This window comes from Ceratotherium simum, chromosome 19, assembly GCF_057802395.1.
Source record: "Ceratotherium simum simum isolate JZ-2026a chromosome 19, ASM5780239v1, whole genome shotgun sequence".
NCBI lineage: Eukaryota > Metazoa > Chordata > Mammalia > Perissodactyla > Rhinocerotidae > Ceratotherium > Ceratotherium simum.
The window spans coordinates 47,967,310-47,985,970 of record NC_141918.1 but is presented as its reverse complement, the minus strand read 5'-3'; the positions used below and the strand labels follow the sequence as shown (position 1 = coordinate 47,985,970).

The window sequence follows — 18,661 nt, the reverse complement described above, 5'->3', positions numbered from 1 at the left end:
CATTGTAGTTTTGATTTGCATTTCCCTGATAGTTAGTGATTTTGAACATCTTTTCATGTGTCTGTTGGCCATCTGTATATCTTCTTTGGAGAAATGTCTGTTCAGGTCTTTTGCCCATTTTTTAATTGGGTTGGTAGTTTTTTTGTTGGTAAGATGCATGAGTTCTTTATATATTTTGGAGATTAAGCCCTTATCAGAAGTATGGTTTGCAAATATCTTCTCCCAATGGTTAGGTTGTCTTTTCGTTTTGTTGATGGTTTCCTTTGCTGTGCAGAAGCTTTTTAGTTTGATGTAGTCCCATTTGTTTATTTTTTCTATTGTTTCTCTTGCCCGGTCAGACGTGGTGTTTGAGAAGATGTTGCTAAGACCGATGTCGAAGAGCGTACTGCCTATGTTTTCTTCTAGAAGTTTCACAGTTTCAGGTCTTATATTCAAGTCTTTAATCCATTTGGAGTTAATTTTTGTATATGGTGTAAGGTAAGGGTCTACTTTCATTTTTTTGCATATGGCTATCCAGTTTTCCCAACACCATTTGTTGAAGAGACTTTCTTTTCCCCATTGTATGTGCTTGGCTCCTTTGTCAAAGATTAGCTGTCCATAGATGTGTGGGTTTATTTCTGGGCTTTCGATTCTATTCCATTGATCTGTGTGTCTGTTTTTGTGCCAGTACCATGCTGTTTTGGTTACTACAGCTTTATAGTATATTTTGAAATCAGGGAGTGTGCTACCTCCAGCTTTGTTCTTTTTTCTTAGGATTCCTTTAGCTATTCGAGGTCTTTTGTTGTTCCATATAAATTTTAGGATTCTTTGTTCTATTTCTGTGAAAACTGTTGTTGGAACTTTGATAGGGATTGCATTGAATCTATAGATGGCTTTAGGAAGTATGGACATCTTAACTATGTTAATTCTTCCAGTCCAAGAGCAGGGAATATCTTTCCATTTCTTTGTGTCTTCTTCAATTTCTTTCAGAAATGTTTTATAGTTTTCGGTGTACAGATCTTTCACCTCTTTGGTTAAGTTTATTCCTAGGTATTTTATTCTTTTTGTTGCAATTGTAAATGGGATGGTATTCTTAATTTCTCTTTCTGCTACTTCGTTGTTAGTGTACAGAAATGCAACTGATTTTTGTATGTTGATTTTGTATCCTGCAACTTTACCATACTCGTTTATTACTTCTAAAAGTTTTCTGGTGGATTCTTTGGGGTTTTCTATATATAAAATCATGTCATCTGCAAATAGTGACAGTTTCACTTCTTCCTTTCCAATTTGGATCCCTTTTATTTCTTTCTCTTGCCTGATTGCTCTGGCTAGGACTTCCAGTACTATGTTAAATAGGAGTGGTGACAGTGGGCATCCTTGTCTGGTTCCTGTTCTTAGAGGGATGGCTTTCAGTTTTTCACCATTGAGGATGATATTAGCTGTGGGTTTCTCATATATGGTCTTTATTATGTTGAGGTACTTTCCTTCTATACCCATTTTATTCAGAGTTTTTATCATAAATGGATGCTGTATCTTGTCAAATGCTTTCTCTGCATCTATTGAGATGATCATGTGATTTTTATTCTTCATTTTATTAATGTGGTGTATTACGTTGATTGATTTGCGAATGTTAAACCATCCCTGCATCCCTGGAATAAATCCCACTTGATCATGGTGTATAATCTTTTTAACGTATTGTTGTATGCGATTTGCTAGTATTTTATTGAGGATTTTTGCATCGATGTTCATCAGTGATATTGGCCTGTAATTTTCTTTTTTTGTGTTGTCCTTGTCTGGTTTTGGTATCAGGGTAATGTCAGCTTCGTAGAATGAGTTAGGGAGCTTCCCCCCCTCCTCAATTTTTTGAAAGAGTGTGAGAAGGATGGGTATTAAGTCTTCTTTGAATGTTTGGTAGAATTCACCAGGGAAGCCGTCTGGTCCTGGACTTTTATTTTTGGGGAGGTTTGTGATTACTGTTTCGATCTCCTTACTGGTGATTGGTCTATTCAAATTCTCTACTTCTTCTTGATCTAGTTTTGGAAGGTTGTATGATTCTAAGAATTTATCCATTTCTTCCAGATTGTCGAATTGGTTGGCATATAGCTTTTCATAGTATTCTCTTATAATCTTTGGTATTTCTGAGGTGTCTGTTGTAACCTCTCCTCTTTCATTTCTGATTTTACTTATTTGTGCCTTCTCTCTTTTTTTCTTGGTGAGTCTAGCTAAAGGTTTGTCAATTTTGTTGATCTTTTCAAAGAACCAGCTCTTGGTTTTATTAATTTTTCTATTGTTTTTGGTCTCTATTTCATTTATTTCTGCTCTGATTTTTATGATTTCCCTTCTTCTACTGATTTTGGGCTTTGTTTGTTCTTCTTTTTCCAGTTCCTTCAGGTGCATTGTTAGATTGTTTATTTGAGATTTTTCTTGTTTGTTGAGATAGGCCTGTATCGCTATAAACTTCCCTCTTAGAACTGCTTTTGCTGTATCCCATAAATTCTGGCATGTCGTATTTTCATTTTCATTTGTCTCCAGGTATTTTTTGATTTCTTCTTTGATTTCTTCGTTAACCCAGTCGTTGTTCAATCGCATTTTGTTTAATCTCCACGTATTTGTGGCTTTTCTGATTTTCTTCCTATAGTTGATTTCTAGTTTCATACCGTTGTGGTCAGAAAAGATGCTTGGTATTATTTCAATCTTCTTAAATTTATGGAGACTTGTTTTGTGGCCTAATATGTGATCAATCCTGGAGAATGTTCCATGTGCCTTTGAAAAGAACGTGTATTCTTCGGTTTTTGGATGGAATGCTCTGTATATATCTACTAGGTCCATCTGTTGTAGTGTGTCGTTTAAGGCCAATGTTTCCTTATTGATCTTCTGTTTGGATGATCTATCCGTTGGTGTAAGTGGAGTGTTAAAGTCCCCTACTATTATTGTGTTACTGTCTATTTCTGTTTTTATGTCTGTTAATAATTGCTTTATATATTTAGGTGCACCTACATTGGGTGCGTAGATATTTACAAGTGTTATATCCTCTTGTTGGATTGTTCCCTTGATCATTATGTAATGCCCTTCTTTGTCTCTTTTTACAGTTTTTGTTTTAAAGTCTATTTTGTCTGATATGAGTACTGCTACCCCAGCTTTCTTTTCATTGCCATTTGCGTGTAGTATCTTTTTCCATCCCTTCACTTTCAGTTTGTGAGTGTCTTTAGGTCTGAAGTGTGTCTCTTGTATGCAGCATATATATGGGTCTTGTTTTTATCCAGTCAGCCACCCTATGCCTTTTAATTGGAGCATTTAGTCCATTGACGTTTAAAGTAGCTATTGATAAGTATGTACTTACTGCCATTTTTTAACTTTTTTTTTCTCAGTGTTTTAGTAGTCCTTCTCTGTTCCTTTCTTCTTCTATACAGAATTGATGGTCACTTTAGTTTGACCTCTGTCTGAAAGCTGTACTCTTTAACTCCCCTCCTCCCTCATGTTTTTGATATCATATCTAACCTCTTTGTTGTGCATTTGTATCCATTACGTTCTAATCATGGAAATAGATAATTTTTCCTATTTGTGGTCTTTTCTTTTCTTTTCCCCTTAAATCAGTCCCTTTAACATTTCTTGTAGCACTGGTTTCTTGGTGACAAACTCCTTTAATTTTTGCTTATCTAGGAAAATTTTGATCTCTCCTTCCATTTTGAATGATAACCTTGCTGGGTAGAGTATTCTTGGCTGTAAGTTTTTTCCTTTTAGCACTTTAAATATATCGTGCCATTCTCTTCTAGCCTGTAAGGTTTCTGCTGAGAAGTCAGCTGATAGCCTTATGGGGTTTCCTTTGTAAGTAACTTGACATTCTCTTGCGGCTTTTAGGATTCTCTCTTTATCTTTAATTCTGGACATTTTGATTATGATGTGTCTTGGTGTGGGCCTCTTTGGGTTTATCTTGTTTGGGGCTCTCTGTGCTTCCTGTACCTGGATGTCTGTTTCCTTCCTTAGGTTAGGGAAGTTTTCATCTATTATTTCTTGAAATAAATTCTCTGCCCCCTTGTCTCACTCTTCTCCTTCTGGGACACCTATAACACGGATGTTAGTGCGCTTGATGTTGTCCCAGAGGTCCCTTAGACTGTCCTCAGTCTTTTTAATTCTTTTCTCTTTTACCTGTTCACCTTGGGTAATTTCTTCTAGTCTTTCGTCCAGCTCACAGATCCGTTCTTCTGTATCCTCTACTCTGCTTTTGAGTCCCTCTAATGAATTTTTCATTTCCAGTATTGTATTCTTCATTTCTGATTGGTTCTTTTTTATATCTTTCATTTCTTTGTTGACATTCTCACTGAGTTCATCTATTCTTCTCCCCAGATCAGTGAGCATCCTTAACACTCTTAGTTTGAACTCTCTGTCAGGTAGGTTGCTCATTTCTGTTTCACTTAGTTCCTTTTCTGGGGTTTTGTCCTGTTCCCTTACTTGGAATGTATTCTTTTGCCTCTTCATTTTGCCTCTTTCCCTGTGCTTGTGTCTACGTATTAGGTAGGTCAGCTATGTCTCCTGCTCTTGGATAGGTGACTTTATGTAACTGATGGCTTAGGAGGCTTCCAGTGTGCTTCCCTCAGTTCTCAAAGTTCCAGGGGTGACCCCTATGTGGGCTACGTGTATCCTTCTGTTGTGGCCTGTTTGCTCTCCCTCTAGGCGCCCAGGGAGGCTAAGTTATGCTCCTGGCCAGGTGTTGTAATGCTCAGCTGCTTGTAGTTGTTGTGGGCCCTTCAGTCTCTTTATCAGGTGTGGGGATCCCCAGCACAGTTGGCTGCAAGTTCTAATACCACATTTGTGTTGCAGTATTTCTTTTAAGTGAGTAGGCCCCCAGCGTGGCAGGTTGTTAGGCTCAGGGCCTTACAATTGCTGTAAGCCTCTAGCCTATTAGGTCTCTTGTCAGCTCTCTGAGGATTGCAGCTGGGTGGGGCTGGCCTCAGGCACAGGAGCACCCAATTGTATCAGGTTTTGCAAGGTGGAGCAAACCTCCTATGTGGGTCTTTGAGAAGTACAAGTCTTGTGCGGCTGAGAAGCCCTGCCGCCCACAGGTCCACACACACAGTCAACACAGTCCTGCCCCGTGTGAGTGCCCCGACCTCCCCAAGCGGACCCAGTCTCTCCACGGCGGGATCCCCACACACTCTGCCACCACCCCACACTCTCCACCCGCTCCTTGTGCCCACCCTGCCCTGCTCAAGTCGGCTCAGTTGCCAGGCTGCAGAGAATCCAGTCACCAATCTATGCAGGTCCACAAGTTGCCTGAGGGCTTGTTGTTGGGTGGGGCCAGTCTCTAGGGTGGGCTGCCCGCCCTGGCTGAGCTGGATTAAATCGGTGCTGTAGCGGGTGGGGCAGACCCTGGGCTAGCAGGCCTCAGGGAGAACTCCAATGGTGTCTGTGTCAGCACGCCCACACCAGGCCACAACAATGGCCGCTGCCAATGTCCCAGTCCCTGGAGAGGTCTCACCCCTCACCGAGATGCACTCAGGGCCTATTCGGTGAGTCTCTTGTCACCAAAGCACTGTACACCTTTCTTTCTGGTGATTTTAGGGTGCTTCCTGAAACGGGTGAGTTTGTGCGTGGGCCCTTTAAGAGCCAGTTTTAGTTTCTTTGTGAACCGGGTTTTCTGGGGGTGCTACCCAGTGTTTTAGTAGCAGGCACAGTCAGATATTATGCCGCTGGTGTCGATTGTGCTGGGTCCACAAAATGCCCACAGCGGGGTCGCTCCCCGGCTCAGGACCCCGCGCCTCCAGGGAGGCTGCGTACCTGTGCTCTGCTCCCCGCGGCCGTGACGCTGGCGGCTTGTGAAGGCGGCGTTTTTCCTCTCCAGAAGGCAGTCTCTGCCTCTTCCCCCTCAGTTAGGATTGTCCGTTGTTGCAGGAGTTCCTCTCATCCAGTTTTCAGTTCTGTCTCAGGGGTAATTTTTCCACGAGTAGTTGTAAATTGGCTGTGTCCACGGGAGGAGGTGAGTTGAGTCTGCTTACGCCGCCATCTTGATTCCTCTCCCTCCAGCAATGTTTTGAATGGGCAAGTCATGTAATTAGAACTGCACTTTGGAAGGTCTGGGTGAAGAGTGCATTGGAAAGTATTGGAAGTAGCAAGAATTTCTAATAGTCCAGGTGAGAGAAAATTAGGCCCTGGCTTGAAGAGACAGATAGAGAAATGCCATAGATTGCATGAAATGATGTGGTAAATAGATTTGGTAACTGATGAGGGGCTAGGTGAGGAACAGAGGAGCCAATGATATCGCTGAGGTTTTAGTCTAGGGACTAAAGCCTTTAATAGAAACAGGGAGGTTAGAAGGAGGCACTCATGAAAGGAAGATGATGAATCTTGTTTTAAAAGTATTGTGTCTGAGCATTCAGATGGAAATCTCCAGGCAGTTTGAGATTAAGAGCCAGAATTCAAGGAACTGGATTCAAGGAATTGGAACTGGTCATACATATTTGGATATGCAAAGAATGTAATTACGAAAGTAGCATATACACAGAACAAACAAAATAATTCCTCAGTGCTTTTACACTTTTGCACACTGCCTCTTTCATTGACTGTTCTTTTGAGAATATCTAGAAATTAGGAATTTCTACATAATACTTCAAAATGTAGGCTCACTAGGATTTATTTGTGGAAACAAAGGAAAGCAGCCCCCTGGGTTGTCATTTCTAGGTGTTGTCACCATTTTATGCGCTCCTGTGGAATCATTTGAAAATATTAGCAAGTTTTAATAGAAAATATCTTCATCAAATATCTTGCATAAAGTATTTAATGATAAATAGCTTACCTTTTTATTTATGTGATTTAAGGAGGTTTCATTTTCTTTTAAGGCCAATATAAAACACACTGAAACATTTGTCTAACCATATGGACTGGCTCAAGGCAGTCCATGCTCTAAACCTCACTATTGAATACCTTTTCAAAGGTAAGGAAATGAGTTCTTCAGAATGCATGTCAAGAGGAATCACCTTTTACTTATCTCTGCCTTATGTGTCATCGTATGTAGGACTTACGCAGATCAGGGACACACTCAATTAGAATAATGAAGGATATTTCACAAGAAACAAAGGTGAAATAATATTCAGAAAGCCATAATCGAATATTAAAAGAGAAAAGTAAGATTTTGAAGTTGGAAAATACTAGCCTCCGTAGTATTTGTTGAGTGTATAGATGTTCACTAATTTTTTTCTATAACAACCTCAGGCCTTAAAATTGTGTACAAAAAATATACGGCAGTGTTTTAAAAGTTTTTAAGGTGGGAATATTTATAAAACAGATTTGGTTATGAATTTTATAGTCACTAGGTTATTCACTGACTTTAAAATGATCATATTTATTTTTATAGCAATTAAAAAAATGTGTCCTCATTCTTTTATCTTGAAAGAGATCATGAATCTTCAGTTTTAATATAGGCTTCAGTTTTCTAGGTAGAAGTTAAGGAGTTCATTATTCTTATCTCTGTCAATTTCCTAATTTACAAATGAGCTGAAACAATTAATCCTTGCAAGTCTCCTGCATTAATTATAGACTTGGGCAGGTTTCCTTGTGGTTTTGTAATTGTTTTTGTCACATTTTCACTGTGTTTACTATCTCAGCTTGATGCTTGTTGACGTGCTGATTCATGTTTTGGTGCACTAGATAGATTTTATTCATCCAGGGGAATGAGTATAAAGAGGTCACACCTTATAATCACACTGACATTTCTAGTGTGTGGAGGCCATATATCACCTTTTAATTTAATCTCTGAAAAATGTACAGGGATTTCTGCAGCGAAGCTGTACAAATCGATAAAATTTATAATCAAGGCTGTCTAATCTCTAAACCTAATATAAAACTTCACAACTATTGATTACATGTGAAGGATCTGCAAGCTATTAATCATGCATGAAAGCATAGAATAAATTGTGGCTTCAGAAAAGGAAATGGACAAATCATCCTTAGCCCTGTGTTCCTTATGTGTCTTTCTGTTCCCTCGAAGGAAGCGTGTTGCCAGACTCTTGCATTTTAGAAAATCAAATGATGTGTTAAAGTGTGTCAATAGCCATTATCACTTCTGAAATTTGTATACTACAGCTTTTTGTGTTATAACTTAGAAATTTTCTCTTCAGAAATGTGATCCAAAGCAAATTAGTCTATTTAATAAGTTTCCAGAAGGCAAAAAGAAGGACCTACATTGATGTTTTAAAATCATAATCTTTGTAAGGAGCAAAATGAGCCATACATATATCATTATAATGTAATTGTAGGGTTTTTTTTTGTGGGGGGAGTCTTCATGTCATAAGATAGCCTCATTTAAAATGGGCCCTCTTAACATTTCATTAACTAACTTTATAACAATTTTCCTGATTTGAATTAACCCGACTGACTCATTCAAGGCCAGATGTGAGATGTTTACAGGGGAGTTATATAGTTGAGGAAAGCATGTGCTATTTCTGCATCTAAGTGGTAAGAAGGGTTTGGATAAAAAATATATATATGTAAATGTATTTTTTTTGTCAGACTTATCCACTCAAAAGTAAAAAAATTTAGACTATCTTGCAGACAGATTCACTTTTATATATACCTACAAGTCATATTGATATAAAAAATTAAAATATTTTAATAAGTGTTATGTTGCCATGATGGAGTAGGGTACTAGAAAACTACTATCTCAATTATTATAGCTTAGAATAAAGTATTGACATGTCTTATCACTTGCATAATTATTAGTCCAACATTTAATAAATTAGTATCTGTGGGAGCATAATGAGGAAATGAACCTACCTTCAAAGAGCATATAGAAAACAAAGACAAAAACAAATTCATTTAAAGTATTCTTTTAAAGCATATATCATTCTACCACAGTATCTAGCACATGTCAAACACTTAATAAATGTTTCCAATTATTACAAAAATATTACTAACTAAGCATGCAGTGGCTCAGTACAACCCATTAATAGAGAAATAAAATTTGTGAAGAATTGTTCCATAGAGAGATCACAGACACAATCTTCACACAAATGTTAAGGTAATTTACCAAATGAAGAAAGTAGGAAGAGAGATTATGTCAAAATACTGAGCAACAACTGCCCACACAATCTCATCAGAGGCATAAAGCAAGCATGTATTGCTCACACTTCGGGAATGGTTGGCTAGGAGCCTCACATGGTGTTGGTTGTCTCACAAATCTACTGGCAGACTGGCTATGGGCTGGTCTAGACTGACCTTCGCTGGGACAACGAGGGCGACTCAACCCTGCTCCACATGTCTCTCTTATTCTAGAAATGCTAGTGGAGGTGTAAGAGCAAGCAGGAGCTCTCAGGACTTTTTGAGATTTAGGCTGAGAACTAGCACCTCATCACTTTTACCTCATCCTGTTGACTCAAGCAAGCCACAAGGCAAGCCCGAAATCAAAGGATGGGGAAATAGACCCCACTTCTTTGGTGTGAGGAATCACAAGGTCACGTGGCAGTGTGACTATGAGGAGAGGTGAAGAACTGGAGCCATCATTGTCACTACTACACAGAATTGAGTTCTTAGGTTCTATTTTCATTAGCTCTTGAACTTAAAACATATTAAAATTATTTTCTTTATTGTTCAGAAAATAACATTTCCAAGCATGTACTGTGCTAACCACTGTGCTTGGGATACAAAATATTTACCTCATTTTTTACGACAATCTAAGAAGTATGTCATTTATCTTCTTTTTTAGGGATGAAGATGACATTGAGACCTTTCTAAAATTTGTCATTGCTATATACAGCTCCTCTAAAGTCACCTTAATTTTTACACTGCATATTATGAAGCATTGTTTTCCATATTACTTTTTTGTAGGGTCGTATACAAGTCACTCTACCTTTTTGTGTTTGATAAATGGTGTTGCTAAAAATTTTTATGAAAAATAAAGCTTGTTTTTACAGTTGGAGTAGATTATTCTCTTCTTTTTGTTTTTCCTTCTATAAATTAAGAAAGTGCCTTTTCTTTTTCCTGTTTTATGTTTTATCCAAGTATAGGCAGTAATCTATAGCGAATGTTTTATTTAAATTATAACACATAAGTGGGATACGCAATATCAGAGATGAATTGAAGTGGATTCATTGATTGTAATTACATGTTTTTCCAACACAGTCTAATATTATTACATAAAAATTTAAGCGAAAAACATTAAAGAGTCCCCAAATTTTCAACAGCCCGTATTTTGAGAATTAGGTTTCATGATAAGACATTCAGTAAGATTTATCTGTTGGAAAAAGTACTATCTTTGTCTTTTTCTTTCATGTCACTTTGGAATTATTGTTCAAAAATCAAACAGTTTTCTCAGCATTATTGTAGAGAGCATGCAAATGTTAAGTTTATCAGAATTATCTGGTGAACTTTAGTCCGACTTTTGAGAGCAGTGAAGATGACATGTTTTGGTTTAATTTCATATGTGCTTAGTATTGTTCTGATGGTACTGGGTACATATTCCTGTGACTCTGCAGTAGAGCTGAGTGAACCATGCACTCCCTGTCATTCTGTATCCCCTGAGTGCAAGCATGTCGTTTCAACAACACAGCCAGAGAGCCAAAAGAGCTGACAGTTGGTTTGTGATTGTTCCTGGACCTGAGGCTCCCTCATGTTACAGTACTAATCAAGTCATCTCACCAACTTATCATTAACTCAATTTGACCCATGGGGGCAGAGATGAAATCCTTTTGGCAAGACTAATGATGCTATAGGATTCAAAAGATGTGCAATGTAAAACCTTGATTATCTTCAATCCTTACCATGAGGAAAAGAATAAAAATACAAAGCATAGATAGGGAAAAGTAAAGGGAATGTCTTTCTTTTTTTTTTTTTTTTTTTAAAGATTTTATTTATTTATTTTTTTTCCCCCCAAAGCCCCAGTAGGTAGTTGTATGTCATAGCTGCACATCCTTCTAGTTGCTGTATGTGGGATGCGGCCTCAGCATGGCCAGAGAAGCGATGCGTTGGTGCGTGCCCGGCATCCGAACCCGGGCCTCCAGCAGTGGAGTGCGCGCACTTAACCGCTAAGCCACGGGGCTGGCCCGGCAATGTCTTTCAAAGACCTTAAGTTTTTTCCTCCCCCAAGGTATGCCAATGTGTTTTTCGTTTTTTTTTTTTTTTTTAAGATTTTATTTATTTATTTTTTTCCCCTTAAAGCCCCAGTAGATAGTTGTATGTCATAGCTGCACATCCTTCTAGTTGCTGTATGTGGGACACGGCCTCAGCATGGCCGGAGAAGTGGTGCATGGGTGCGCACCCGGGATCCGAACCTGGGCTGGGCCGCCAGCAGTGGAGCGCGTGTACTCAACTGCCAAGCCACAGTGCCGGCCCTGTTTTTCATTTTTATTTTTTAGAATTCTCCTTTGTTGAGAATTTCATCTCCATTATTTTTTATTTTACACCGACAAATATTTTCTCTGGCAGTCAGGAAATGCACTCTTCTTGTATTTGTTTTGATAAATGGAAGGGAAATTGTGCTTTGCAGTCAGCTTCTAGGATTTCTGATGAAAAGGCAGCCAGGAGCACCAAGCTCCCTGTCATGCTTCAGTGTTCTTAGTCTGTGTACATCTTTGACAGAATCTTCCTTTTTTTCTTGGCAAGAGCTTTGGGACTTCTTCTGTTTTTCTCTGACTGACAGCTGGATAATAAGCTTTATCATTAAAAACTGATTCTAGGGAAATATGATCCCTGCCCTTGATTCTCTTGTAGCTGCTAAAGCTTTTGTTTTCACAACTCTTTCAGAATTACAAGAGATTATCACTACAAAAGGACATGGATATTGACCTGTCATGTCACATGTTGCTTAGCAAGTACCAAAAATTGAATTCCCTGTTATCTCTTATCTAGAACCACTCATTAAATCATCTTGCTATTGAGAGGTGACTCTAGGTCAACAGGTTCTGTCTGTTCACATTGCCTTTATTTTTCTTAACCCTCAGAGAATCGTTAAGTAGTTCTTTATTTTATCCTATCAAGTTGTGCTAAATATTTGACACAAAAATTATTACAGGCATAAATCCCATGCTTGATCTGTTTAGAATTTAGGTAAAGACAGTGATAAGTTACTTCTCTATTTACCTGCTAATTGTTTAATACTGGTCCTAAATTTGATATGTAAATTTTCTGCCATTTCTTTTTATTTCTTCGTGATTTCTTGTAGCCTTTATCCCTGTAACAACTGGGAAATAGGTAAACAGTATAAAGAAAAATGGAATGGCAAAAGTTAGTAAACCTGGTTCATCAACATTTGGCAGAAAAGATAAAGAAAACCAGCTAATATTGACATTTCTTATAGCACATGTTTTTTGTTTTTTTTTTAATTTAATAGGTAAGTGTTTTCCTAGGATTTATTGGAAATGAATGAATGAAAGAGAGAATGGGAAAGGTCTAGATTTTGCCTATCAATTCTTTTACCTGCTTCTTAAGGTTCTTTCTGCGCCACGCCCCCCACCCTGTTCTCCAACTGTATCACATGTGGCCTTAAACCTTCATAATTCCTCTCCTGGTGTCCTCAGTCCTTATGTCGTAGATTTCACCCAGTCTGAACCCCCTGATTGATGATTTACAGGAAGGAGTTAGATTAGGGTGTGTACTGAACACACAGATTTCAACAAGTAGAATGGTCTAGAAAGTTTGACTTCATGCTTTTTCTTTTACCATCTTAACTTGGAGCTGTTCTTGACTCGGCCGATTTCCAACCTGAGGTTACCTCCATTCTCTATTGAAGTCACACTTCTCTTGGCCCCATATTCTCCTCTAACACATTGTAATCTTTGGATTTCTCCACCTCCAGTGTCTGCACACTTGACACAACCTCTAAATTAATTTTTCTAAAGTAGCTAATTGATTATGTTAATTTGCTGCTCAGTAACTCTTGGTAGCCCATTAGATCAAATTCAGTCTCTTACCGTGATGTCCAAAGTTTTCCCACTCTTTTCCCAACCAGTTTTTCCTGCATAATCTTCTACTAGATAACGTACACAGCAACCAAATGGGATTACATATTTTTCCAATGTGTTCTGCATATTTATTCATCTTATTTCCTCTGCTTTTGTATTATTTACCCAAACTATGTCTATAGATCTTCTTGCCTTATCCATTGAGACCTAATGCAGATGTATCCTCCATTTGACAGGTGAAAGTTATCTCTCCTTTTTGAATTCCTATAATATTTTATTCCATTTATATGCCACTTATATCATAGTTTTAATTATTTTTTTTTCTTAACTTATCTTTGCTAAATAAATGTTAAGTTTTTAGAAGTCTATTATTGTTTTATTCACTTTAGCATCCTCCACAGTGTCTGGTATTGCATACTTTATATAACAGGTGATCTATTTCTGTCTCATAATAGATGGATGACTTGCTCAAAATATTTTAATATGATCCTTTGCTGCATGAAGATTGCTCTCTTGCTACATTCCTTCCCAAGTTTCTGCCACAACTTTGTCCCACAGTTTTTTTCAATTCCCTGTTTCTTTCCTAAATTTCCTTTTACAAGAAAAGCAAAAACGAGAAAAAGAGAGAAAACTGTTTTATAAAATCACATGTATGGAATGCCTAATAAAAATTTGAAAGTAGAAAGTAAAAAATTGAGAAGAAGAAAGAACATTTAGTAAATTTGAAAACACTTGACGGATATTGCATTGATGAATGTGATCTCCATTGTTTTATCATTATGGTAATTTATGTTGTTTGTTATAAACATTATTTATTGTGATTCCTGTATGTGGCATTCACCATACTAGCTCTTTTCTTTAAGTTATTTAATCCTTAAAACAGCACTTATGCCCAGCTTGTATATAACATAGTGAGTTCTGAGCAATATCTTTCTGCTTCCAGTTATTCTATGACAATTTAAGTAATTATTCCATTTAGAAAGTTAAAATTTTTATTTATGTATTCATATCTTAGAATACAATGCAGTTATTGGTGAGGCACAAGAATAATGGATTGGGGTGAGGAATTTAGGTAATTTTATTTTTGAATTCTTTGACAGAATTTTCTTTGAATGAATTTCATGGTTTTGTAGAACAATCTCAAGTCTCTGCTGTTTGTGCTCTGATATAAGAATGCATGTGTGTGTATTTGTCAGCCCCTGTCAGACCTAACAGAGTTCAGAGGGGTTGCATAGCAGAGTGCCTATCGTATGTGTGCATGTATGTATATGTATATAAATGTACCTGCGTGATTACATATATGTATGTATAATATATGTATATAGCTGAGAAGGCCCCACTTCAATAAAAACTGGAAATAAAAGTAAGGCACATGCCAATTAAGAGAAAGTGTAATTAGACAGTGGCTTCCTCTGAGTTATTGCAAATGCCATATAGCTCAAAATAATTGAGTTTTGACTTTAGATGTGTCTGTGTGTATGTGTGTGTGTGTGTTTACTTTGTTGTGTGTGTGTCTCTGAATATTGCCCTAGGCAACAGTAAAATTATATTTTAAGTCACTGTTTTAGTAATAACAGTGCAGTTTGCAGCCTTTATTTAAGCCATTGTGAAAAATACAGATTGTAAATGTCATATTGACCTTGTAGAGAGATTCTTTGCCTCCTAGAACTGTTTCTTTTCACAACTCTTTCTTTTTTTATACCAGTTAATAAGGTATTGGTTACTGAAATTATGATGCTGGTTTATACACATATGTATATAATTTGTAAAGCTACCCTTTCTTGATTTTAAATGAGAGTTTTTAAATACAACTTATATGTGTGTTGTAGTAAGCAGCATTTAAATACACCAAAAGAAAGTTCTCACTCAAGGTGAACCCTATGCATTTTTTTACATACTACATAATAAATATTTCTTTCGCCAACTCTTAGAAATATAAGTATTGAGGATGTAGAGCTGCTCTTTCTTCTGTCACAGTGTGCAAGCTGTCTAGGTAAGCTTTTATTTTTAATTTTTATTTATTTTGAATATGAGAATGAGAGAGTTCGGGGTACTCTGAAAGAGTGAGTTGCTTCTGCTTTTGACACTGCGTCCCTCAGTATGGACACATCTGCATCTCTTCTGGCTCTTCCAAGCCTAGAGAAGCACCAAATTGGTGCAAACTTTGCCTTAGCTCCAGGGCTGTTCAGAACGTCAAGTAGTTCTGATAGGTAGTCAGCTAGCTGCCGCAGCTGAGCGGCAAGATTAAATAGCACATCCATTCCTGTTTTCAGTGTTCCATAGAGGGGCTGTGTAAAGGAAGCCGGAAGGCAAAAGAAATTGGATATAATGAGGTTAGTTAGGAGAAGAAATTTTCTATTTATTTCTATGGTTATTTTAGTTTATAAGTAGAGAAATAAATTCTGTGATTATTTTATGATTAGCTTAGGAGAAAATGTAGAAATATAATCAGTGATATAATAGGTAGATTGAAGAGGCTTTTCTTAAGGTTCTTAGACCAAAAAGTGTTAAATAGCTTCTTTTTTTTCTTTACCACTTTTCATTTCCACTTTTTTCACATTCATGTATCCACTTTCTTTCTGTTGAACAAGCCTCTAACTTTGTTGTTTAGAAATATAGTCTCTGTGTGATAACTGCACCCTAAAGTCATGCGTAAACCTTAAATCATTACTATGAGTATCTACTGTTTTTTTGTTTTGTTTTGTCTTATAGTCTCTACTTATTTCCGAAGTTACTCAAGTAAATTTTTCCCCTACTCCCTTAAATTATGTCATACATCTGTAACACAGATGCTTTTTTTTCAATTTTTAAAAAATTTTTGGGGTCCAGCCCAGTGGTATAGTGGTTAAGTTCATGTGCTCTGCTTCTGCAGCCCAGGTTCTTGGGTTTGGATCCCAGGCACGGACCTACATGCCACTCATCAAGCCATGCTGGGTGGCATCCCACATACAAAATAGAGGAAGATTGGCACAGATGTTAGCTCAAGGACAATCTTCCTCACCCCCGCAAAAAAAAAATTAAATAGATTTATACCCCCTTCACCCATTTATCCCACTCTCCACCACCCCCCCAACCTCTGGCAACCACCAATCTATTCTCTGTATTTATAAATTTGTTTGTTGGTTTTTAGATTCCACATATAAGAGAGATCATATGGTATTTGTCTTTCTCTGTCTGACTTATTTCACCTAGCATAATGCCCTAGAGGTCCATCCATGTTGTAGCAAATGGCAAAATTTCTTCTTTTTTATTGATGAATAATATTCTATTTAACACACACACACACACACACACACACACACACACACCACATTTTCTTTATCCATTCATCCATTGATGGATACTTAGGTTGTTTCCATATCTTGGCTATTGTAAATAATACTGCAGTGAACATGGGGGTGCATATATCTTTTCAAGTTAGTGTTATTGTTTTCTTCAGATAAATACTCAAAAGTGGAATTGCTGCATCATATGGTAGTTCTATTTTTAATTTTTTGAGGAACGTCCATACTGTTTTCCACAGCGGCTGCACCAATTTACATTTCCACCAGCAGTGCACAAGGGTTCCCTTTTCTCCACATCCTCACCAACACTTGTTATTTCTTGTCTTTTTGATAATAGCCATTCTAACATGTGTGTGGTGATGTCTCATTGGTTTTGATTTGCATTTCCCTGATGATTAATGATGTTGAGCATCTTTCCATGTACCTGTTGGCCATCTATATGCCTCCTTTGGAAAAATATCTATTCATATCTTCTGCCCATTTTTTAATCAGATTGTTTTTTTATTTTGCTATTGAGTTGTATGGGCTCTTTATGATTTGCAAATATTTTTTCCCATTCAGTAGGTTGCCTTTTCATTTTTGTTGATGGTTTCCTTTGCTGTGCAGGAAAGGATGATGTAGTATGATGTATTTCCGGCTCATTTATTTTTGCTTTTGTTGCTTTTGTTTTTGGTGTCATATTCAAAAAAATTATACAAAGACCTATGTCAAAGAGCTTACCAGTTATGTTTTCTTTTAGGAGTTTTATAATTTCAGATCTTATGTTCAAGTCTATTCCATTTTGAGTTAATTTTTGTGTATGCTGGGAGATAGTGGTTGCCCAGTTCTCCCAACACCATTTATTGAAGAGACTGTCCTTTCCCCAGTGTAAATTCTTGGCTCCTTTGTTGTAAATTAATTGGGCATATTGTGTAGGTTTATTTCTGGACTCTATTCTGTTCCATTGTCTATTTTTATGCCAATACCATACTGTTTTAATTGCTATAGCTTCGTAATGTAGTTTGAAGTCAGGGAGTGTGTTGCCTCCAGCTCTGTTCTTCTTTCTCAAGATTGCTTTAGCTGTTCAGGGCTTTTTGTGGTTCCATACAAATTTTAGAATTATTTGTTCTATATCTTGAAAAATACCATTGGAATTTTGATGGGGATTGCATTGAATCTGTAGATTGCTTTAGGTAGTATGGATATTTTAACAATATTAATTCTTTCAATTCATGAGCATGGAATATCTTTCCATTTGTTTGTGTTGTCTTCAATTTCTTTTATGTTTTTCTTATGTTTTTAAAAGTGTATTAGGAACCAGGGTAAGTGCAAATTGAATAGTGGGATAAAATGAAAAGATGGATGAGAGAGAGTGATGAATTGGAAATAGAGAAAGGTATAAAGGAGGAAAATGCCAGATTCAAAATGAGGAGTGTGTGAAAATAAGAATATCAACACTAGACCTAAGAAAACTAAAACAGAGGAGTAAATATTTATTGGTGTTTCCTCTCATTGCTGTATGGGAGATTTTATTCATATATTTCAGGTATTTTCTGGGGAAATCTTACTTTCTCATTCTAGATACTTTTAGAAAAAGTATGACCTAACCTGAACATGACCACTAAATTGTGTCTGATTGCTACCCAGCTGGGAGCAAAATCACAGTTTATCTGGGAATTTTAGGATGATCCTGCCTGTAACTGCCTAGTCAGCTGGTGGGCAGTGGTGCTAAAGACTGTGTTTTTAGTCTAACTAGCCTGCACTGCAAGTGTCATCACCTCACTCTGGTGCCTGGTGGAGAAAATGTTAGCACAGAGCTAGACATACAAAGAGCTTTCTTAAATGATTAGAAAGTCACATCTTTCTTCCAGCCGATTTACAAGTGCTTAAGGTAAAACACATGAAACGAAAGTGGTAGGATAGAGAGACTGGGTACTGTGAACAATCAGAAGACTGGCAGACAGCATTTAGAACCTAAGCATTGGATTCTGCCAAAGATTAATTTGCATGTATGTATATGTATTTTTGTAGTTTTGAAGTTTTAAATTAAATGGCCACCAGAGTGTATTTCAGATTGCAAATTAAATACGTTGAACTAGAATCCCAATTTGGGCTTGCCATCTGTGTACCATGCTGATTATTTTTACAGAACTGAGATTTCAATCTCAAAAATGAAAATTTATAAAAACACCCAAATTGGGCTTTTGGTGTTAATTATTTTTCTTCTTTTTTCCCTACTGATTTTTGTTTAGCAAGAGCATTGTCTATCCTTAGCGAGTTAAGGGAGGCACTAACAAGCCCTTCACCTTGGCCTTGACTTTAATCTCTTAGTCAAGTCAATGTATTAAAGTTTTGCTGGGTGTTGGTTTGTTTACTGTGTAAACTTTGCCATGTCCATGACTTTCATAGAGTAATTATTTTGATTAAGTTAGATGATTAAAGTTAGTCTTGCATGAGGAAAGAATACACTTGGGAAGCAGTGATGGATGGACTCAGCCTTTGGAGTGTTTAGTTCTGCCAGCATTTTCCAGT

The 18,661-nt window shown here is 37.2% G+C and overlaps 1 protein-coding gene across 3 annotated transcripts in view; it reads left to right on the top strand.

Moving 5' to 3' along the window:
• Positions 1 to 18,661, top strand: part of PTPRK (protein tyrosine phosphatase receptor type K) — a 537,776-nt gene that overhangs the window by 411,581 nt on the left and 107,534 nt on the right. The window lies entirely within an intron of this gene.